Here is a 25230-nt window from a genome sequence, read left to right on the forward strand (position 1 = left end):
ATCACTTTGCACTCTCCATCTCTTATTGCAGTCTTTAGAAAATGATGGATTATTGATTGTAGGTCTAATCTTCGATATTTATTTTTTCTTCCCCTTTCATAAATCACAAATATTTCATATGGCAACATCTACAAACAAAAAAACTATTTTTATATGAGTGCATATTCAGTTTGTAGACAAACGCAGAAGACTACAACAGGATTAAATGAGTGCTGTTTGGCCATAAGTCTTTTCTAATTAATGTGCACACTTTAACTGTTTTTCCAACAATAATGGATTTATTTAAGATCCAGAGATCTGGCTGTTTTTGTCTGCAGATTAAATCTCAAACCATAACGCCAGACAAAAATATACAGTCTGGAAAAAAATGGGGAGGGGCAGGGGTTATAGGGCAGCAAAAAAATTGACAAACTAGGAAGCTTTATAATGATCTTAATAACAAATCATTGGTCAGGAAATGAGCAAGAATGAATCAAATACTGTGGCTCTCTCTGCCTGCTCTATCAGTTCTGCTTCCATTTATTAGCTTGTTATCAGGCTCTTTATGGGCTGCATCAGGTGTGACAGATAACCAAATAAAAAAAAATAAAAAAAAATTTTTTTTTTAAGAAATAACACCCCAGTAGATATTTTTGAAAAATATTGTACACACAGACACGTATTAGCCTTTTGTGTGCCGAAGTGTACATAAAACATTTTATCATGATTTTATCTTCGTGTACAAGAAAAATATATAAGTGAATTTGCCTGTATCTAACTTCTCCTTTAACAGTTCACTGCAAAAGTAAATCACCAAATGGTGCCACATGAGCTCTCAGGATTGTATTCATTTAATTATTGCTAATTTTCTGCCTAATTATATGTTGTTAAGACAATTAAAAGCTGAATATTTGCAATTATAATCGTGCCCAAAAGTGTAAAAGTGATAGGCTTGCTGAATTTATATACACACACGATTAAATATTTTAGACGCATCACAACACAGAAACTACACCTTAAATCCAACCAAAGACAAAAGAACATAAATTTGAGCAATTAAAGCAAACAGTCACTGCGATCATGACAATAACTGCTTGTCATCATTTTGTACAGTGAATCCATATACCCACACTGCTTACTTTCTTATTACTTAGTTACAGCTTGGAAAGTTGCAAACAATAAATGTGTCGCATTTATGACCTGGTTAAGTCAGTTTCAGAAGCATGAACCAAACATGGACACTATGTCTAACTGGTCATTAAGGTTATTAAATACAAAACAAGCAGTTACGGCAATGTTTTTTCCCTCTTGTTACTTATCACCTTGTGCAATGTGTTTCATTAGCCGGTTTCATCTAATAAACCACAGAATTCTGGCCAAATGGATATTGGTCGAGACCGTGTCCATTGTCCCCGTGAATCTTATACAGATGAAACAAGCCAACCAGCATAAGGAACTCTATGAAGCACTGGCTGTTTTTATAAAGATCTGGTATAAATGTTACTCTGCCATTTCAAATGCTTCTACTGATGCGTTTCAATTAATTACATTTATAATAGACTTCCAAGTCTGCAAACACTGCAGGAAGTAATTCAATACGGCAGCCGTTAAAAGCCAGATAAGACATAGAAGACATATATCATTAATATTAAAAAGTATTTCCTAATATCAGGTCCATAGTTAAAAAGCATAAAAACCAAATGATCACTAAAAGAATTTTAACAAAAGGTGAATATTTTAGCAACTGGTTATATCGTATATATGTTCTTTACAAATAATGACCTATCTATAATTCAGAATTTGTACAATAATGTACTTGTCCCAGTATTTTCCAGGTATGTAATAATGCTCTAATGAGGTCCACAATTATAAAGACTTAAAACTTGTAAACAACAGAAACACGTCATTAAATCATTAATGTAAGTCTTCGATGGAGTCTTAAACATGTGTTCAACATTTAACATGCTCTTTTACACCTCTGTGCATTATCTATCTAGTGTTCCTATTTAAGTGGTCCTATCACATTACATACATGCATCACACCAAACGCTGGTAATGGAATAAAGTTTTAATGGATACTGTCATGGATTTTTTCCCCAAAATTATTGTATATAGTGCCCTTTCCATAATTATAGACGGCTCAAAAAAAAATTACATTTTCACCGTTTACACTAACAAACAACGTGAGCTTTCAGTAATTGTGATTATATAAATTAATGAATTGCATCGCTTTAAAATCTCAGATCCAATCCAGATATTATCTGCAAAAAATGTGTATTATGTTTTCTTTCAAGCAATGGCATTGTGCAAGGATATTATAATATTTTGATCAATTTTTACATTTACTTGGCTTAGACTCAAGCAAAAAGCTAAATTATTATAGACTTATAGATCTATTATATTTACATCTAAATAACCAATATAAAAACATTTTATGGCAATAATTAAATAAAAAAAATGTCTGGGATGAAAAAAAAAAAGAAACAAACCATAAAGCATAAACCTTTTGTAGCCAGAATTGGTCAAAATTGGATCCTTAAATCATTATTATTTAATCTAGTGACATATAATTAAATTGAATTCAGTCCAGTAAGATCCAAGCAGCACCAATACAGAGACCTCTACACAAATAAATATTTTTCAATAAATATAAATAAATATTATGTGAAAGCTAACCAAAGTATATTATATTCTATAACAATTATTTATAAAGTTTTTTGATACATTTTTACTATAAAAATGTAACTAAATTTGCCAATAGGTGTCTAATATAGTCATTTCAAGGACAAAATTCACACTAAGTTACCTCCTGACTGCAACTTGCACTGTAGATTCACAACTTTGAGATGACACTTTAAATTCATTCTCACTTTGGAGCCAATTCATTATCAATTAGAAGTGAAAATGGAGCTGGGTGGGAAAAAGCCTTGGAGGGGCAGCACCTGTATGTTCTTCTGTTGGCACGGTGATGGCTAAACCACTCACCGGTGATTTAGAAAGTGCTGTGTAAACAGGCATTTTGCTCCCCCTGCCTTCCCAGGGACTCCAGGCTCTAGAGGTTAATGAAGTGTGAAGTGTGAAAACTTCCAGAGATGGGATGAGTTAAACAGTGTTTCCAGATGTTAAGGCAACACTGTCCAAATCTATTTGGGCCTGTCAGCCCTTTATATGTCACAAATTACTCTAGTTATGAGAAAGATAAATAAACTCCACTCTGTTCATTTGCTGGCATCTTCCACCCCAGGCTCCCCGCTGGACCTAAAATACGGCTTACTAAAGGGATGGAAACCAAAACTGAATCCAATGAATAACATTACCATCAAGATAACCAAACATACCATAAGAAAGGCCATATTAACCTAATGACCAATACAGAACATAAGCAAAATGTTGATGCCAATGGTTTAAAAAAACAAAACAAAACAAAACAAAAAACGTCTATGTATGGATTCATAATGCTATTCATCCAAAAAACTGAATTATGCACAGATGGTGTAATATGAATATGATCACTAATCAAGTTATAAACTTTTATTTAAACCTGTAGAAAATATATAAATAAAATCATGTCAAAATGTTAATAGGAATTTGAATATAATTTGATTAAAGGAATCAAAAAGGGAAAGGAAAAGGGCACAAATGGATACCTGGATAATTTCAAGAAGCAGTGTATGTTCTACTAAGTAAAAATGTTGTACATAGAGGAGAAAGGCATCATTCCGAAACCCAAATGAACTGGTCAAATGATTGCAAAAGGTTACTGGATGTATCTAGCAAAGGAAACATTATTATTGACAGTTCCTTTATCCAGTTTTTTGCAGTGTAACGAAACCCCACTTGTGAATCAGTATTGAAATGTAAAAATGTTTGTGTTATGAAACAACATAACTTAGACATTTAGTCAAATTAGAGAAGCCTGAGGATAAACTGAATAGTGGAATAACACTGCAAATCAAACATCAAGCATTGAATGGCATCTCTCTGATATTTCAAGCTGCAAAATGCTGCAAGCTATTCTAGGATATCTTTGTGTGTGTGTGTGTGTGTGTGTGTGTGTGTGTGTGTGTGTGTGTGTGTGTGTGTGTGTGTGTGTGTGTAAGCGTGCAATAAGTGAAACTGATGTGCCGAGGTGTATTTTGATTGTTTGGGTTACTACCACAAAAGAAGTATGACAGAGGACTTTAACTTGGCAGAAGCATTGCAATGTGTTTACAAAATAACAGAACAGTTACATATAGATGCCTATAAATATTTTCAGTCATAACTGGTGGATTTGTACAATGATGTCAGAAATATCAGACACTTCCTTACTAGCCATTCACCTGTCATGTAGATGTTGTTATTGATTAGTTAATATTTTTTTCTTTCTTTTTTAATCTAATTTTAATGTCTATATGCTTCACGTAATTTTGTATATGGCCAAAGGTTTGACCATACTTGACCATACTTAAATGTACATGTTGAACAACCCGTTCTAACTGTGTTCCCCCATTGCTGCTATAACAAGCTCCACTCTTATGGGAGGGCTTTTCTTTTTTACCAAATAATTCTGGATTGTGTGTAATGGGTTTTAGTCTACAAACATTTAACCATATAATATACAACAATGAAATGACTATGCTATACAAATCAGTATTTAGTATATTATTTCATTTAATAACAGGTTGGATGTTGAATCAAATTTTTAGATATGGATTTATAAAGTCCTATAAGGTTTTGGTAATTCATTGTTTAGAGTTAGCCTACTGTAAATATTTCCATTAAGTAATCGTAACTAGTAAATTAAGGTGCTACTTAATTAAAATGTTATAGTATAAATGATAAATCTAAAACACACACACACACACACACACACACACACACACACACACACACACACACACACACACACACACACACAGACAAAGAGGTTGTATGCCAAAAGACACTGTTGAAATATCATATATTGCCTCTGTCACAGCATTCTTCAGTAAGATGTTAAGCTTTGTTATGGAGCATAATAAGATAACTGTTGTCATTGATTTGGGTCAAGTCCAGCCTAGCAGGTTACGAAGGGAATTGGCATTGGGCAAAATCAACCTAGGCATAATTAGTCATTAATATTGTCCTCTAGCATTATCCTTCTCTCTTTCATACAGAGAAATTAGTCCTGTAGGCTGCTTGTGTTGCTAGCCAAAGAAAGGAAAAATACAGACAAAGAATACAGTATCTGCACATTATTTTGGCAGTTAAGGCCAATTAACAATGCATGTAGAGACAAAATCATACCTATCCCTTATATGCAATACTTATAGTTCAGATGTCACGGTTACTGGGATTTATTGTAGGCATTAAAAAACAATTTGCAGAACAGAGCCAAAGCATAAATTTGAATTTTTACATGCACGTTACTGAGAGTTTAATCCTTGGACTTCCCAGTGACATACAATGTATGTCCATCTGTTCCTAATCAACAGGGCTCAAAACGGCTCAAGGACAGTCCCCCAAAAACTGAGATTGACCACTATTTTTATATTTAATGGCCCCAGGGAAATAGTGGCTAACTGTGCCTGAAATGTCACTATCAAAGCATCTGTAGAGGAGCATGTTTCAGTCCTGTTGTTGACTCAATCGATCACATTAGAGCAAAGGAAGTGGGAAGATGTGACAGCCCAGAAACACTTCAATACTGACATGCTCTGTCTGAGAGCCGCTAACACACTACTTACACACTAGCAAACACACACACACACACACACACACACACACACACACACACACACACACACACACACACACACATCGTGTTCTAACCCATCAAGTGGGTGTGATTAGTCAGAAAGGCTCCCTATGTGCAGTGGTTGAAAGAAAATTAGAGACGAGAGTGAGATAGAAGGAATAGTATTTACCTTAAAGTGTGACTATATCCATCATTGACCCTAGACCCACTGAAGATTCAAGTCATTTGTTTAGCATAATCAATAAGTACATTTATATTAAGCAGCAAATATTAAGGCAAAATTATATTACAACAATACGACCTTACTTTTTGGCAATATACTGTAGGTAGATTTCCATCAGCGGACTGGCAGGAAAATTTACCTGACAAATAAAAAAAAAAAGGAATTTAATTAACCTGTAATACAGAAATGACACAAAGGTGCAGCTGGTAGCATTGCCTGCTCTTTTTCTCCCAGTTGTCAAGTTACCTCTAAAAACTTGCACATAGGCAGATTGTCCCTGGGTGTGAATGAGTTTGTGTGTGTGTCCATCTGTACATGATCCTTTGCATTGTCCTGGCATTCAATCCAGAGTGAGTTCTACCACCTCGTGCTCAGGATCCCTAGTTTGGCTCAGGATGCACCGTGATCTGAAGATGAATGAATGTATAATACCGAACACACTTGCAGCAGTGCTATAAATGCTGATTTGTTTTATAGAGTCTAGTCAGGCACTATGAGCTACTCATTGCCAAGCAATATATTTCACACCTGTTTCACTCATTCTGCAACAAAATATTCGTGTTATGTTGTAGCCACATAAACTTCCAAAAAAAAAAAAAAAAAGGTGGGCACTGCCTTGCAGTTATTTTGACTCTGGCAGTAATTCCTTTCAATAATCCCACTGGTTTGCCAGATTAAGGCTGCCTCTGGTGTAGGAAGAGCATGAGGTGTGTTAATCCCTGGTACTAGTGATCAAGAACCAGGCAAATAGCAAGCTTTCGAAGCAGGAAACACTTTTTTATGTGACATTTTCTGATCTTGTGAACACTGTCACTCAAAGATCAGCTGTTGATTAACTGCTTACAGCTGTTGGCTTCTGTAAATGAGCAATTTGTTTCATGGTGTGGGGTGGTTGTGTTGTTATAAATACAAACCCTTCACTCGAGCTCTCTGAACCATCTGGAACTCCTGGCAATTCATTTGATTTAGTAGTATAATGATGTTTTTATGAAAGTAGCCATTCAGATATTTGGTGGCTGTTGTTTTTTTTTTGTCTTTCGTGCAGCAGGCCTACTAAACTCCCATTCAAGAGTTTAACTAACTGTCAAAGCTTTTTTTGGTGGAGATTTTTTCATTCAGCTGAGGCACTTGTGCAGAAATGGTGAGAAAACTATGCCCTTACCAGAGCACCTAAAAGATTATTATCTTTATCGGCAGTTAATCTTCTAAGGTCAAGATAAAAGCAGAGTGTGAAAGTGAACTCCTTGTGTCCCCAATTAAACACAAAGTCCGAGAGAAAGGAGAAGAGGGTGACAGAGCAATACTCAGATTAGCCTGCAACCCGGTCCCTGCAGTGAAGGGTAGAATAGAAAACAACACAATTAAATTATGACACCTGACACTTAGACCTTACCACGGTGTAAAAAAAAAAATCCTAATAGACTAACTGAGGAAAGTGAGATGCTGTCAGACGATTACTGTGTGATCACACACATTAGCACATTTCTATTCTCTCATGAATCTTCTTACCTCTTTGTTTTGTCCTGCCTAAATTGAGAACATTAATGTAACTTTTTTTCCAGACATCTTTTCCAAGTTTTAAATGAGTATAGTCATGAGAGAACGTGTGACTGCAGTATGAGCTGAGAAGCAAGGGGATTATTAAACTACATATCAACAGAACAATTACATGGCCGGTACTCTGTGTTAAAAAAAAAAAAAATCATCTATTGTATATTCATTCTAGTTTCTTGTATTTAAAAAATATATTTTAAGCTAAATGATATGGTAGCAAAAATAATTGTTGTGTCTTAGTTACTGTTAATCAACATTTGGGTGCAAAACAAGTACTAATGAACATTACAAAATCTATTACCTCAGAGACAAGAGGACAAAATGTCCACCCGCACATTTACAAGCACAAATAGCGCCAACACATCCTCACAACTCTGGGGATAACTGGGGGCTTGTGATGGGGAATTCATGTGACAAACCACAAAAAAACATGTTTAATTGTTGTTAATGCGAATAGAGAATACAATGAGACTTGGTTGGCTGTTTTGGGTCCTCCATAAGCCCACAGTTAAAACCATATGGATTTTCATACAAGGGAAGATGAGAGGAAGTATAAACAGCTCAACAACATGTGCTGTGTCCTTATGGACCACTTATATGATTAATGTATAATTGTGGCCAGGTTCCTGAGCCGTTCACCAATGCCAATATAGCAAGATTTTGTTTTCTTTTAGAGGTTTTTTTAGCCAAACACATTTGTAATTTGAATTGAAACTAGCACATACACACTGCACAAGACCATAGTCATGGAAACTAGTGGAAGGAAAACAAACTATATTAACTAGATTTAAAAAAAGGGAGCTGTATTAACAGCTGAAGACAAAAGATATAAAATAAGGCATGGTAATTGTGGGAATACCACTGAACACTGTGTTTAATAGAAGATAAGGCTGGAATGAAATTTGACACCACCATCACAGAAGATCGACAGAGGTAGTTAGAAGCTGGAGGATGGGTTTGGGACCGAAAGTCTGTTCTGTTAATTACAGTTCCGTCTCCACTCCAAATCTCTAAATTAGCTTTGCTGAAATGATCTGCGTTCGTGGAACAGTGAAAGGAATCAATTTGCATGCTAAATATAACCCTGCAAATTCAATGAAGGGGCAGTTTTAATATTTTCCCCACTTAAGATAATGGTGGGCACCACTGCTAAATTTTGGCCTAATGGATCTTTTAAAGACAAATTATGATTTTCAACAGGAAGAAAAAAAAAAATTACAATACACAGTTCTATATCTCTTTCTATTTCCTATTAAATTGTGTGAAAAGAAAATTGCCCTTTACTGCATTTCCTGTGACATTTAAAAAAATATATATATCATGTGGTTTTAGATGATTTAGACGATTTTCTCTCTCTTTAATATGAATCGTAGGGAAATTTATAGCTACAATTATAAAGTCAAGCTTTGTCAATATGCTAAACTTTCCAACACAGTTGGTTTCACATTAACTGGCTCTGAGAAAACCGAGGCACAACCTGAACATCTAGAGCAAAGAGAGAGCTTTATTTCTAGTTCCAGCAGCTGGATGGTTTTCCCATACTCGAAAGATACTCAAAAGATCTACAGATACACACTATCTGAGCTTACGGTTTGTTGGATACCAGAGTGTATTTAGTCTTCTGCTTCATTGGGCCATACCAGATGGATGATTCCTGAAGGTGATTTTTTTTTTTTTTGCACTGGAGCTACATTGATTTGGTAGCAGCAGGCAGATGTCACACATGTGCTGAACAGTGCTCAATGACTTTGCTATCCCATTCCCATTTAAATTGCCTCTACTTTTCCTTTCTGACACCTGTTTAAATCAATGTCTTCCTCTGCAGGTCATGGGCTGAATGTACCGAGGCGCTCACCGAACCGCCTCTCAAATCCACTAAAATCAACACAATAATTGAAATATTTTCAAGCTGATTACACCAAGGCCCGAGGCTCGGCTGGTTGCTAAGAGCGCACTCCCCGGTTGCTAGGGGGAGTAAATCATCTTGCATTATTTGATTTTTGTTACTGATATGAAACCCGTAGTCCCTCGATTAAATGTCTCACAGTCAGACACCTAGGGGACATGGAGAAAAAAAAGACAAAATAAAACAGTCACACCGAACCTGTCAAATAGCATCTCAAACTTTTACCTGTCCTCGGGGTTCGGACACAAATCGGTCTGCTTATTTGTGTTTGTTCCAGTCGGAATGACAAAGCAGGGATGAGGGAGTGAGCTGATTGAAGCAGAAGAGGGCAGGCGTGGTGAAATGTCACAGAATCACACATCAATCTGTGCTTTGCTCCTATTATCAAGCTCACTTAGCACTCCCAGACTAAGCCTGACTGGGTCATTCAGGACAATGAGAGAGGCGGTAAAGCAGTATGAGAACAATTTAGGTTGTGTTTTCTCTCTTTCAAAGCTGTGCTAGATGTGTTTAAGTCTTTGTATGCACTGACTCTCTCTCTCTCTCTCTCTCTCTCTCTCTCTCTCTCTCTCTGAATATATATATATATATATATATATATATATATATATATATATATATATATATATATATATATATATATTTAAAATACACTAAATAAACTTATTTGCAGAATTCACCTCACAGCTAAAGAAAAAGTCCAGATTAATTCCTAGTTGAGATGAAAATTAAAATTGTCTGTTATAAGGACATTTATATACGGTAAAATATAAGTGTACATTTCAGAAAAATAACCGTTTTTCCACTTGCAAAAAAAGTGTGTGAGATCAATAAGTGCACATTGTAAATAAGAGAACTGGAAATATTAAAGTGCACTTAGTACAGTAACTATTTGATGTTACAGCTGCCTTTTACCAAACAAGTCGGTTAGTGTCATCAGTGCTTAAAGTGCAAACTGACCAATAAAATTAGCTGAGTATTCTCTACTCAGGCTAGCCTTACACAGTGTGTGAGTGACAACACTCCATGGTTTTGTTTGATTAAAGGAGCATTAGCATTTAAAAAAGCTTTACAGAAATTACCCTTTTAGAGGGATACATTTCAGAGGTTTGTATTTTAATACTTTATTGCTACAACATGTCTAATCTTGGAACTGTAAAAAAAATGCTACTGCAGTCTTCGCCAATATCACAGCCACAGTGCGTATTAATTACATAACTGCCTTTAGATCGATTACAGTGTATAACTAGAAATGACTCTAACTATGTATTACATACTATTTAAATGCTATTATGTGCTTTTGGTCCAAGGTTTTGCAACCTGTAATTGTGAAGCGTAATGTGAACAAAATAACTTCACATTAACTATGACATTCACAAATACTATCAGCTAATAAGTGTTCATTATCTCTAATAAACAAAACATAACTTACAGAATAAGCTAGCAATCCTAATGCTAGCTAGATCAAATTTCTGGTAAAAGTAATGGTTGAGGTTTGCACTGCTGCAGGGCTGAATATAAAAGCTATTCCTGAGGCTCTGTACATATTTGGGGCTGATAAATATAAAAATAACTTATTAGAAAAAACTGTGTACTATCTGTTTTTTTCTGTGCTTCTTTTCTGTTGTCCAGCTTGCCAAAAATGATCGTGATCTGGTTAATGGTATCACACTGGATAAAACGCAGAGATACAGAAATACAAAAATACACAAATACCTTTGGTCATTCGCTAGCTAGCTAAAATGAACCCGCTTGATCTCTGTTCTCTATGTATTTTATTATCCAATCTGTGTATTTTGTTCTTGTCAGATATGTTGGCCATGTGCCAGATTTATATTTGTATTTGCACTGTAATTGGAACACAAAATAAAAATAACTATTACACACTAAGGGAACTCACACTCCCTAGATGAAAGACACTACTAAGAATTTTTTAATGCAAACAATACAGAAAAGATCTGTTCTTGTTCTACAGTAGTTCAACTTTACAACTGGACAATGATACAATTCTAAAATGAGGACAAATCAGATGACTACCTAGTTTCATGACTTTAGAGAACAGAAGTATAAACTATAAAACTCTGTCACACCTGAATTATTTTCTGCTTATAAAATAATATCTGGTGTGTTTACAAAATCATGCACATTACTGACTCTCCCTCCCATGACATCTTTCAAGCCTGAAGTTAGGGCATGATAACATTTGACATATCTGAGCCAGCTGGCGTGCTAATTTTCAACCCGGCACTCATGACAGCACTAATTGTGATTTACTATTACAGGAATGTCAATGCAGCCCACAGCAGCTCAGAAACATCAGATTATGAAGTACTTTTCTCTGCTGACTCGATTTGTTACATATTAAAAAAAAAATATTTAAACAAACTGAAGCTTAAACTTTAGTAAAAATGTGAAACTATACCTTTAATGATATTTTAAAAATTTTAATTGCACTTTTAATTAGATTTAGTTACACCGATTAGCCATAACATTAAAATTACTAAGGTGAGGTGAATAAAATTGATTATCTCATTACAGTTGCACCGGTCAGGGGTTGGAATATATCCGGACAATTGGTTTTTAGAGTTGAAGTGTTAGAAGCAGGAAAAATGGGCAAGTGTTAGGAAATGAAATACTTGATGTCTAAACAAATGGTCAGATTATTCAAAAATACATTTTCACATGATAATCCATCATTTGACAAGTGGATATATATATATATATATATATATATATATATATATATATATATATATATATATATATATATATATATATATATATATATATATAGTGGATCAGCGGTTCGAAATACGTGTACCGTTTTTTATATATATATATATATATATATATATATATATATATATATATATATATATATATATATATATATATATATATATATAAATCTATATAAAACGGTACACGTATTCGAACCGGAAAAAAATTCGGTAAAGGGCTTTTGGTTACGTGTACCGAATGCAATCCTTTTTAACATGTGGATCTGAGTTAACGTATTAAATGGCGGACCGCATGTTTGTTTAGTCTCCGACTTGCAATTTTAGTGCATTTATTATTATTATGATTATTATTATTATGATTATTACACTTGAAATCATACACAACAATTAAAAAAACTAGAGTTGGTGCAGTGTCACTATTGCTACTAACTCCGTACCGGCAAAAAGATTTGTTTTGCGCATGCAAAAAGCTGCATAAAGCTAGCGTTAGCAGCTAACCAGGAAGTGTCTAGCGCTATGGATTCAAGATTCATGATTTTTTATTTGTCACAAGCATAGTTACATGCAGAATACATCTTGTAGTGAAATGGAAAGTAAAAAAAAAGAAGAATCTTGAATCCATAGCGCTAGCGTTTGCGCTAGCCACTTCCTGGTTAGCGGCTGTCTCTAGCGCTGTTGATTCTTTTGTGTTTTATGTCCAGCTTCAGGAATTCAGGATAACAGAATTCTGACAAGTCCGTATTTCGGAAGAGTGAATAAATGAAGTAAAGGAATGAAGACATTTGTTAATGTACGCTGAAAACACTGAAAACACATTAAACAAAGCAGCAATGGAATGGGATGTTCAACGAGCTCATATGCAAATGATAATCAGATCCACAATCTGCTATATGCTGTTTTAAATGCTATGTAATAAATGGATAAAGTCTGTGTGGTTCGATGTGGGTTAATATGAATTATACATTTTCATTGCTAGTTATTTTTTGAAGACATCATTAATATACCCAAGCATTCAATAACATTACGTTCTGATATACATTAATACCAGTACCAGTTAATTTATCAAAATCTTCTTTGTCCTTTATTTCCAGCAATAATTCTGATATCCGGTACGTCAGATCCTCACATTTGGCTTAAATCTTTTGTTTAAACACTGAAAGAGTGTGTTGCACCACAATGCTTTTAAAATGGAAGAGTATCTTTTATTTCTTTCTACTAAGATTATATTTGCTGACAAATCAAAGCAAATTTGAGGTAAACTGACATTCTTACTATCCAGTCACTGCAATTTATAATGAACATTCAAGCAAGTATCAAAAATGGGAATTTTGTCCTGCAATCATCAAAATGGAAATTACTTATAAATTGCACTGATTATTGTCATAAAACCAAAATGGCTATCTTTGATTTTCTCTTTAGTCCTGAACACATTTTATTCACACAAAATGAGAAATAATGGCATTTGTAGAAGGAAATAATAAAATACAAATGTATTTTCCTCTTTTGGCACCAGTTCTGCAGGATTTGCTACAAGGACTTTAGGGACAGGTGGAAACTGCTGATGATTGTGCTACCAAATGAGATCAGTGCTGGTAATAATGAGAGAGGTCAAGTGGAGGGGATTGCATTATTTTAATTGTCAGTCAGAGAACAGTCAAGCATGCTTTTAGTCAGATAAAATACAGCCTCAAAGTGATACAACGCAACTAGCAATTTACTGCCGACGACCAATGGATGATTCAATCCTAGTTCAAGCACAGTGCCTAGTTAATCCACTACAATCTGAACAATCTGCACTGTGCCTGACCTTTGACCTATAAGAATACCAGTGGTATGTAGGACCTATTTAATGACTTCAAATACATATATCCAGTAGTATTAAAGGCTGAGGACTAAGCATGGGTCTATTTTGCAGGAGGAACCCACTCTTCACTTTTCATTAGTGTAAATCCAGATCAATTCAGAAGCAATAAATAGAAAAAAATGAAGTAAAATAGGTTTCAGTAGAACAGCTCTATCCAATAAGTTTTGTGTTACGATGTCTAAAATACCAGGGGTTCTTTTAAAGACTATTAATGCACACTTTGTTTATGTCATATCATATTATATATTTTATTCAAGTCAATAACAAACACCTTACAAATATCATTCAATGACCTTCGTGACATTTCATTCAGCATTGAAATACCACAATAGACACTGATCCAAAGACATGTTCCTCACCAGGGAAATGTTTCAGGGGGCAGTTGGGTGAATGTTTTCTTAATCCCTTTAGAGGTTAACACATTATTACGTATAAATTTGCTGTAAATGCATTGGACAAGTCCCAATAAATTCGAGTTTACACACTACAAATCAAAAAGGCCTAACATTGGTTAAAAAGCATTTGCCCTATCATCAGGAGGCAAATGAAATACCAATAATGTCATGGCTATATCTGAAAGCCAGTAGAGGTTTACTGGCTGACTTTTCTGCATGAGAAGGATGATAATCACAGTCATTAGCCAGTCACATGTCTTTGAGCTCATGTATGTAAAAGAGGGTGGATAGCACATTAGTCCAAGTGTGTTACACTGCCCTGTAATTCTCCTCAAAACCGTCAGGTTGCCAAATTGAGCTATTCAGTGGGGATAAAGCAGCAGGTAAAATTTAACAGATAGTGTCTTCAGTGTGTTTTTACACACACATCATTTACCTGTCTAAAGACTGACTACACAGTGACTGATAGGAGCTGCAGCTAATCAGAATGGAGACAGAACCAAAGCATGTGAGATTGTAATGTAATGGAGTCTTGGCTCAATTTTAATCTTTTTTGCTTGTTGAACATTTTTGTGTCCTCTAAGTAATCAGATGCTATTACACTGACAGTGTTTATGATATTTATTATGATTAATTATTCAATATTTTTTTTAATTAGGACACTTGTATTATTAGTCATTTGTTGCATCTTTTTAGATAGATGGCTTTTGTCTAACAATTTGTATGTAGTTCACATTTCACACTCTGTAATATCAGTCAAAAGCAGTTAGTTGACATTTCTGTCCAGTGTGCAATTATACTGGACAGACTTGTGTTTATTGTTCAATAAACAGTTTTATTTGATGGCCTGTAACTAGAATGCTAGACTGCTAATGCTATCTGGCTGTGGTGGTGCATGTTTCAAGTTATTCTGTATTTCATACATTTCAGTCTCAGTTATATTGGACTGTTAATTGATCAATAAAAACTGTGAAGCTTTTCTCTTAACACTTCTGAAAATCTAAAGGGACAATGATAACAGCAGATAATTATATCCGCAGAGTCGCAGATACTTGGGGCATGTCCCAAACCGCATACTGTTCTGCTTAAATGAATCAGAATTCAGGATGAGAATTGTGCTTTATTGGCCAAGTACACTTGAGTACACAAAATTGTATACTTATGTATCTGTTAAGAGCACTTAGAATCTACACTGCTCTCTTCTTTGCTCAGGAACTTCCTATGTAAGGAAAGTGTAAGGGTGTGTGTGAGTGTGTGGGTGTGTGTTGGAGAAGCGAGGGGGTGGCGGTGGGGGGGTTGGAACAGGGCTGATCATAGGCCTCCTCTTAAATAAACATGAAGCCTGATGGCCAGAGGTCTTTCATTAGGCCGCAGTCAGGCCTGGCGCGTGGCTACCAGATCGATAAAGCAGCTTTGCTCCCTTTATTTACTAACCACCACATTTCTTGTGGCCGGGTTGTCTTTTTTTAATAACCAGGCAGCCCTGTTTAACTGCTTTATTCAGGGCACTCAGTGTGGGACCATCTGGTCCCCTGCCCTGTAAGACTCTCCTAAAGCCCAGTCCTGACAAGCAAGAGATATGTCAATGCAGACCTGAGCACAAAGCAACATCTGCCGTGCCTGACACCCTCTATTGTATGGCCATTTAATCTGTCCCCCCTCCTCCCCTTCAGCGGCGCACAACAGCCCCTCCGTATTATGTTTTGCCACTCAATTAGCATTATCATCGCACTGAAATAGAGGCCAATTTACTTTTAATGACATCATTGTTAGATGAGTGACAGTGGGCCGGATAGAGCTAGATAAACGCAGTCCAGCCCACTGGACGGCGAAGAGGTGGCCAGCCAATCGCGGCAGCCCCCCTCCTCAACCCCATCGCCACCAACATTGTTTCCTCCAGTTCACAGAGGCAGTGTGCTGGAAAATTGAGTCCAGATTCATTAGGTTTCCAGTGCGCCGCTCAAGTCAGTTAAATTGATACATTTCCTAACAAAATTGAAGTGCTTTTGTGCCGCCTGCGGATGGCTGGTGACCTCGCCCGGCCTGCTGAGCAGCTGAAGCAAGCTGATGGATCCATTAGACCGCTTAGACCGCTTATTCCGTTCCCTCCATCTCTGACTGACACTGTAAATCTGAACCAATTTCAGCCTCTAATCACCATTACAAACCCCCTTTCCACTGTCCATTTGTTACTCCGCAATTCGAATACACAGTGCAGATTGGTCCAGAAATCCCAGTTTAAAGGTGCAGCCCTCCCGCTTCCTTCAGGCTAAATGGTTCATGACTGGCAAGACCCTTTTCTTCCTGTAGAGAGAGAGAAAAAGAGGAGAGAGAGGAGGAGATAGATACAGAGGGAGTGGGATTGAGAGTAGGCGAAAATAGGAGACAGAGAGACAGAGGGTAAAAACATACTACTAAGAGATAAAGGCTAAAGATAAGTGTTCAAAAAACCCATAAGGCCTTCACTCAAATCCCTACAGATATGCAGGAATTTTAAATGGAAAAACAGAAACTAAAGGAAGGAGTTAAGGTTCGGAGTGAACTAAAAGATAGAAAAAGGATGCATGTGAAATTTTGGGGAGTTTGAATCGGGCAGGCCTTAAGGCCACCATGCAAGAGGCAGTACAGAGCATCCTTTGAATAACAATCACTCTTCCACATATGAAAACATTTTTTTCATCCACTCCAACGTTTTTACACCTGCTTTTATCAGAGCAGCGAAGCGTGCCGCTCGGCCCGGGCTGGAGGATATTATTTTCATGTTAGCTTCAGCCATATAACTCCATTTAATATGCATTCTATAATTTCAGACACTTTGATAATAAAGTGCGCACGCACCCTGTCATATCACCATAACCTTCAACTTATGTTCAACTTTTCGAGAGAACTTGCCATGTTTATACAGAGGCAGTAAAAAAAATGGTTAAACATATGTCATTGTTAAAGGGGGAGTAATGAAGGAAAAATCTTAGCAAGTACTCAAATATCTTAAATGTAGTCAAATGTATCTAGTAATTCTAATTAGAATAGTACAAAGAGCCAAATAACATTACATTGATATCTAGACATTTTTACTCATTTCAAGCTTGACATGGTTTTGTTCTGTTGCAGATCATTTGCTCAGTGGAAGCATTTGTTTCTAGAAAAAAAAAAGCTAAATTACACTTTCTGGCAAAAGAACAAGATGATTTAAAGCTGAAAACGAGTAAAAGAATGTCTACAAATACCTTTAATAATCTTTTGGTTTAGTGTTAAATTATAATAATAATATAATAATAATAATAATGATAATAATAATAATAATAATAATAATAATAATAATTAATATTATTATTATTATTATTATTATTATTATTATTATTATTATTATTATTATTATTATCATATTATTATTATTATTATTATTATTATATATATAAATAATATAAATTAGAATATATTTAAGATATTTCACTTGCTAAGCTTCTTTTTCTGCAGTGCAAACTCCGCATTCCTAAATGCTTTAGACACAAAGCAGTCTGTTCCTCTCGTCATTCGAATTTCTAGTTACAGTTGCTCCTCATATCATCCAGGAGCAGTGGAAACACATTTTAATTGATATTGAGATGTTTGTGCCCTTCGGAAAGTAATTAAGATTTTCAATTAATCCTGTCTAATTTCTGGACATCTTGCCGGAGTGTCCTTGAGTGCCCACCATATTAATTCCACCAAAAATATAGCTGGTTACATTGCATCGAATCATGGCCTTGTAAATGGGACTACATCAACATTTAAATTTAAACCAATGCAAAGTCAATTAAATAAAGCAGGGCGGCACAGTCAAGAGCTGGCGCACTCTGCTTTGTTTGCTTTTGTGTCTGATCGTTAGGTCTGATGTATCAAGAGCTGATCTGATAAAGGCCTTAAGGCCAGAAGGCTCCTGAATAATCAATAGCACAGTGTCATAAGAATCAATTAAACAAGTAGTCTCCTACAAGTTCGGCTTCCTTTGGGCTGAGAGGGCAGACTGAGAGCTCTGACCTCTCACTTCTTTCTAATAATGAACTAATTTATGAGTCTTTATTCACACTGGACAATGGTTGGTTGAGGGTTGGTTGGTTGTTTTTTTTGTTTTATTGTTTTATTTTTTTTATCTCTTAAAGAAACGTATAAAGATTCTATAACAGCAGATAGAAGAAGGCAACCTGGAACGGAAAAGAAATGAGGCTGCATGTCACTACATGGTGCCTCATTGAGGCCTCAAAATCCATGGAGTATTTCACATTGCATGCATCTTGTATTTTATGTATTACTGTGGAGGAAAGTGGAGAGAGAGCTCCTTTTACACTATTTATTTTTGTAACTACTGAGCCTCTCAAACATACGGTGAACGGTGAAGGGACAACAACTTTGCTGCTTTCACCTCTGTTTGTATAAAAAAGAACATAAAAAAAAGAACAATTCCCACTCTGCTGGCCTTGCACTCCTTTTTCCCTCACACGTGGAGTCAGTTGCCCAGCTCGCCCACCCAGTCCCGCATGAGGGATTAAGGTGACATAATCCTAGTGGTGGCCTGAGTCTAGGGGTGTTGAATAGGTTTGAACCCTCTATGCCATGTCGAGATAACATTTGTCAATGGGGCGTCCTTGCTTGCTCATTCATAGATTAGTGGACTGGCTCTTTTCAGCATGTGAAATGGTTTTGGCACTGCAGCATGTTTATGCTAAAAAAATAAATAATGGCAACCTCCTTGGACAAGCAGTATGTTGTGTGTTCCTTAAAGACAGCTACTGCTAGTGCTCTATGGCCAGTGTGGACTTCAGCAGGTCTTTTTTTTTTTTTATCAGAGGATGCTGACAAGATGACTGTGATAGAGTCCGCTGCACAATTTGTTAGCAAGTCACTGTTAACAAAGGGTGTGCTGAGATATACTTAATACCCTGACACGGGGTTACATAGCTGCTTAATAAAACACACACACACACACACACACACACACACACACACACACACACAAACACACACACACACACACACACACACACACACACACACACACACGCACACACACGCACACACACACACAAAACGGGGCCCATTACATTGTGGCAACTAATCCCGTGCTTATTATAACAACATCTTACCAGATATACAGACAATACAAACATACTGCCTCAACAACTGTTTGTATGTGTGTGTGTGTGTCCATTTGAACTGTTCATGTCTGTTAAATCAGAATATGTGTCATCAGAGACCTTTGGAGGGAACTCTAATCAGCCAGAGGCAAGTCCACACTTCAGATTTTCAAGAGATCCTTAGCATCTCAAAGAGCGCACAAGTGGAAATGAGATGTGACATTTTGTTTGTGCCGTGCACATGCTCTGCGGTAAATAAATAAATATCGGTGCGTGACAGACAGAGGCTGCCTAGCATCGTCTCTTTCGCACCACACTCTCTGGTTAACTGTCACACCATTAAATTGTCTCTCTCTCTCAGACATGTCGCCCTCCTGATTGGTTAGCAGATGTAAAGTGAGGGAGCACTTGCCAAACAGTTTCCGAAAGCATGAAATTGACATTGTGAATCACATGTGACACCCTGACTTCTGCGCCTTGTAATTGATCTGCATTTAGGCCGTGGGTGGTGGGTGGTGGTGGGGGTGAAACAGAGACAGACAGACAGACAGACAGACAGACAGACAGACAAGGGAACACAGGGACAAGACAAAGGATGATACCGCCATTATAGCTTAGAGAATGTTTTAATAATTTTTTTTTTTTTCTGTAAACGCCAACGTCACAACCTAATTTCTCGGGAGTGATCGCATCTTACGTTTTCATACCTGTGGTATAAAGGCATGTGCAAGGCTCGAGCTATCTCTCAACTACTGAGAGTCTACTTATTGCTCTTTCAATTGGAGGATCTCTTCAGTCATCCTAATTAAATTGAACTTTTTAATCTGCCGCTTTTAATCCTGGGTCTCATGTGACAGGGCTTTGGTTATGTGATTCTGAAAGGAAGTACTCTTACTCTTATCTCCACCATGCTTTGCCTCAGAAACAGAAACAGAGATGTATGCATGTCACAAAAGCACAGTCTTTGAGTGTTATAATTCAGTGTTATAGTGTGATATTTACAGTCCAAAGTTGACTTAATAGCATTTTATTTCATGTGGAAATATTTCAGATAATTCAAGGTAATATATATATATATATATATATATATATATATATATAATAAAAAAATAAGTACGTTGTTGTTGAACATGTAAGCTAACCTGTATATTAATGTTCTCTGATTTTTAGGCAATTATTATAGTAAAAAAATATCTAAGATTTTATGGACCATGTAAACCAGATATGCATAGAATTGTCTGGACAGGTTTTGGCTTCCTGGTTCAAGTGAAGGGAATATATAAATGTTAGTTTAAATTTGGACACAGCAGACAGTGTGTATATGTGTGTGAAAAGTTTACTTTGCTAGCAGTGAGCTATCTTCCTGTTCATGGTGTATTCCTTACACACAGTATGATCCTGATCAACCACAACCCTGATGTTTGTGGCCTCTTGATCCTGACAAAGTTGTAACTATTTTACAATAAATAATTAGCCCTTATTATGCTTGTATTATAATTGTACCTAATAACAATGGTTTTTTTTTTTATCCACTCCCAAACCTGCAGCACAACAAACATCTTTTAAATTTGCAGAGTGTATAATGATGGATGACAAAGATTTTTTTAATGCTTGCAACTGTATAATTTAATTTTTTTTTTTATAAAAAAAATTAAGATTTCCACACATGTGTATTTTGAAATAAACAATGGTTATTGATAATAATAATTCTAAAATCAGAAAATAGTAATAGTGTTGTGCTTTTATGTTAGCAAGCACTTTATTTTTTAAACTACCCAATAGTCCTATCACATACAGCTCTGCTCATAAGTTTGCATTCCCTGTCAAAAATCTTTCCATTTAAAAGATATGTGATCATACAAATAAGTAAGATTAAGCTTTTTTTTTTTTTTATCACAAAAATGAATTTTAAATTAACAATAAACAAACACTTACAATTTATATATACTGTATATTTGAAAACATTTAATAATTTACCTCAGCAATAGAGAGCAATGGTATAGGTAATTGCACATTGTTTATTTGTTCACTGCGTTTGTTTTTGCAATGTTTGTTTAGTTTTTCTAAAGAAACCCTCGAATGTTCTCAAACCATACAAAAGATGATTTCTCTGCAAGGAAGCTTTGAACTATTTAAATATTCAATAAACTGTATTTAAAAAGGACTATTTAACCCCTCTTTTTTCTAGTAGAGGACAAATAAACCTAAAACAATCAGGACAAAAGCATGGTGTTAACTGCACAATACATGTGATGTTTAAGTAATGTTTGATGATATTTGGTTTCCCATCTGTTTTTTGGACTCCATCTAATGTCAAACCAAACAGCATGGCCTAAACAATCATCATCCTCTCCATCTATTGTCTTAAAGCTATAAAGAAGAAGCTCATGTTGCCTGCTCTTTAAGATTCAGATCAGGAACGGTTGTGATAAAGCTTGTTCTAGCTGGGGATCCAGAGATAGTGGTCTTACCTGAGAGTCATTTTCAGCATGATCGCCCTTATCTGGACTAAGCTGACTTCCTCTGTCCTCTCTCAGCCCTTGCTAACCTCTCACCTGGACAACACCACACCACCAAATATAGGATTTTCTCCTGCCAAAGATGCTTGTTTGCAAGGGATTAGCCTTTTTTCCCTGTTACACTGACCATGCTTGGGCCAAACGCATCCCAGCACAATCGCCATAATCAACATGGGCTAAGAGCCAAAGCATATAAACACAGAAAATCCATGGACACTCAATTTCGTGTAACCAGGAGAGATGCCATAAATCTAGGAAAGTGAACAAACACATGTTTACAGTCAACAGTCTGCTTTTTTTTTTCTTTCTTCAAACAAATATACCATAGGAGAGCAGGGAGGAAAATTTAATTGCTATGAAAATGATGATGCCCTGAGAGTTGTGTCACTCGGATGGCGCGGCAAATGAATGGAACAATGAGTCTTTCAGGCAATTACCTCATTAGATTGAGAGTAGAGTTTCATAATTTATCAGGCTGTCGAGATTAAAGTAATCCACAACACTGAAACTCAAGAGCTGATCTCATAATGGATATTTTAATCATGCCCCTCAAAAAGAACGAGGAGCCTATTAACTTTCCATTTCAATTTTTTAAATAAAAAAAAAAAAATATGGCTTTGAAATTACCCAGGCATCCCACAAGATGTTACAGTTGATTATTTTGATCCTTTAAAGAATCAAAACAGATTCTAGGCTATCTATATATATATATATATATATATATATGTGTGTGTGTGTGTGTGTGTGTGTGTGTGTGTGTGTGTGTGTGTGTGTGTGTGTGTGTGTGATATATATATATATATGTGTGTGTGTGTGTGTGTGTGTGTGTGTGTGTGTGTGTGTGTGTGTGTGTGTGATATATATATATATATATATATATATATATATATATATATATATATAGATAGATATATAGATATATAGATATATAGATAGATAGATAGATAGATAGATAGATAGATAGATAGATAGATAGATAGATAGATAGATACTGTATATATATGCACACACTTCTTTTTAAATCCACTAGAGTGTATACTTTCTTGCTACATGTTGAATTTAAATGTAATTCAAATGTATTTCAAATAAACCATACTGAGGAAACACAGGGCTGGAGGTGATAAAGATATTTTTAAATAGCAATCATTTTGGGAAATGCCTTGTATTAACCCACATTCAGGAGTGGCAAGGTACACTAGGGAACTCAACAAGGTTAAAAGTCTGGTATGAAGTGTTTCTTCTGCAATGATTCAAGTTTATCCAGCATATTTACATCCTAATCTCCTGAGAGGGACATTAATGTGGGTAAAGGAGCCCCTAACACTGGCCTTACATAAGCGCCAAGCTCACATCTCACCTCATTTTCTTCCTATTTCATCCTCTCTCTTTGAATTTCTCTTCTTCTCCTTTCTTTCATTACACCAAGCATGCTATTAAACATGTTCTCCAAATCAACTCAACGCTGAATGAGGAACAAATTCTGATGCTGGATTAAGCTCGGCCCCAATTGTTCCATTACCACTAAAGACGGATACTTTCCGGACCGATGCAGCTGTCGAGAACAGCCGATAAGATGCCTGTGATCCATTTGTTTGAATTGAGGCACATTAGAAACTCAAATAGCCTGAATTAGCAGCTAAATGTTCGCCTCAAACTGTCAAAGCAGTGGTAAACAAACAGCAGCAGGGTGGGAATAGAGCGATCCAGGCCCTGTGGAGGCACACTCTAGGGGCTTCCTGTGGAGACTTCCCCATAGTTACCACACTCAATACTGGCCCTGTGAACTGCACCGAGGATATTTTCAACTAAACAGGAAAATGCACTCTGACAAGGTTTGGTGTTCGGTGACAAATAATGGGACACAACACAACACAACTAAAACATAATAATACGAGCCCATTAAACAGTAGCCTTCTTCACATGGAAAATGTGTTTACATAAGATTTTATACTGACATCCATCTGTTATATTAAACCCATCCTTGTTATAGTATTTGTTTGATATTATTATTGTCATTTGGGAATGTAACTATTTAAAAATAATACTAGAGTGGTGGTTTAAAAAAAAAAAAAAACACATATATATATATATATATATATATATATATATATATATATATATATATATATATATATATATATATATATATATATATATATATATATATATATATACACACACACACACACACACACACACACTCACACACACACGATTATAGTATAGTATTAACATTAATCATTGCATAATAATAGTATTTTCCTTATATACATTGTTGCCTAACACACATGACATTTTATTTGTTCCATCACCTTGTACTTCTTACATTACAACAGACTAATCTACAATAACTAAATCGGAAGTAAAAAAAAAAAAAAAGCTACACTAGCCTGCTTCTTGCTCAGCTCCACTATTCCTCAGTCCAATTATGATATCAGTCATTTGATAGCACTCATGAGTATCCTCTTTTTAGAAAAGAGCAGAACAAACTGGAAAAGCTTCTTATCTTTCACCTAAGGATGGATCGTACCTTAGCGAGTAATTCATCTTCAACCCTCCATGGAAAAGAGACAGGCTGTGAGCTGACAAAAACACTAAGAGGATGTGCGTGTGTTTGGGTGTGTGTGTGCGTATGTGTGTCTGTGTAGCTCAGAGGGAAATGAATAGAGTGAGGTCAGTCCTATATTGAGCAGTGAATGAAATGATCAGGTCTTTAAAAGGCTATTGTGGGTTTATATTTGGTGAGAATAGCCATATTATCACATACTAGCTCTATTGTTCCGAAGTCAAAGTCATATCCGATGATGATTGGCTTGGTGAAGTGTGTTGATGGAAAAAAGCAGAGCCCATTGCCTCCCCATCTCCAGCGCACATTGCATTGGCATATGCGGCTCACTGAACCCCAGTTTTGGCCAAAATTGAAGAGCTTACACAGAGGAAAATAAATAGGTGGTTGAATAGCAATAGCCCGTGCCCCTGCACCTCTTATCAGTGGGAATCTAACAGCCGTGCTGTTTCAGAATTTCAGTTTAGCTTCCGATTAAGGTATGTCCCGGCATTTTATTCCCTACATCTCTATGCTTCATAGCTCTCAAAGACTTCTGGGTAACTGCCTATTATCCGACAGTTCCACTCCACTGACCCTGCCAATAAAACTTTTCATATCCCAATAAATGAACTCAATTGCTGCATTCTAAACATTTACACTGCGCTAAC

General features: G+C 36.0%; 1 long non-coding RNA gene across 1 annotated transcript; it reads right to left on the reverse strand.

Moving 5' to 3' along the window:
• Positions 1–13740: 13740 nt before the first annotated feature.
• On the reverse strand, positions 13741–24644 carry LOC310716642. Its single transcript, XR_014530648.1, has 2 exons — positions 24545–24644; positions 13741–16685 (listed from the first exon to the last, which is right to left on the reverse strand). It is a non-coding gene; the product is annotated as an uncharacterized lncRNA (long non-coding RNA).
• Positions 24645–25230: the final 586 nt, after the last annotated feature.

This window comes from Silurus aristotelis, assembly GCF_946808225.1.
Source record: "Silurus aristotelis genome assembly, chromosome: 21".
Taxonomy (NCBI): Eukaryota; Metazoa; Chordata; class Actinopteri; order Siluriformes; family Siluridae; genus Silurus; species Silurus aristotelis.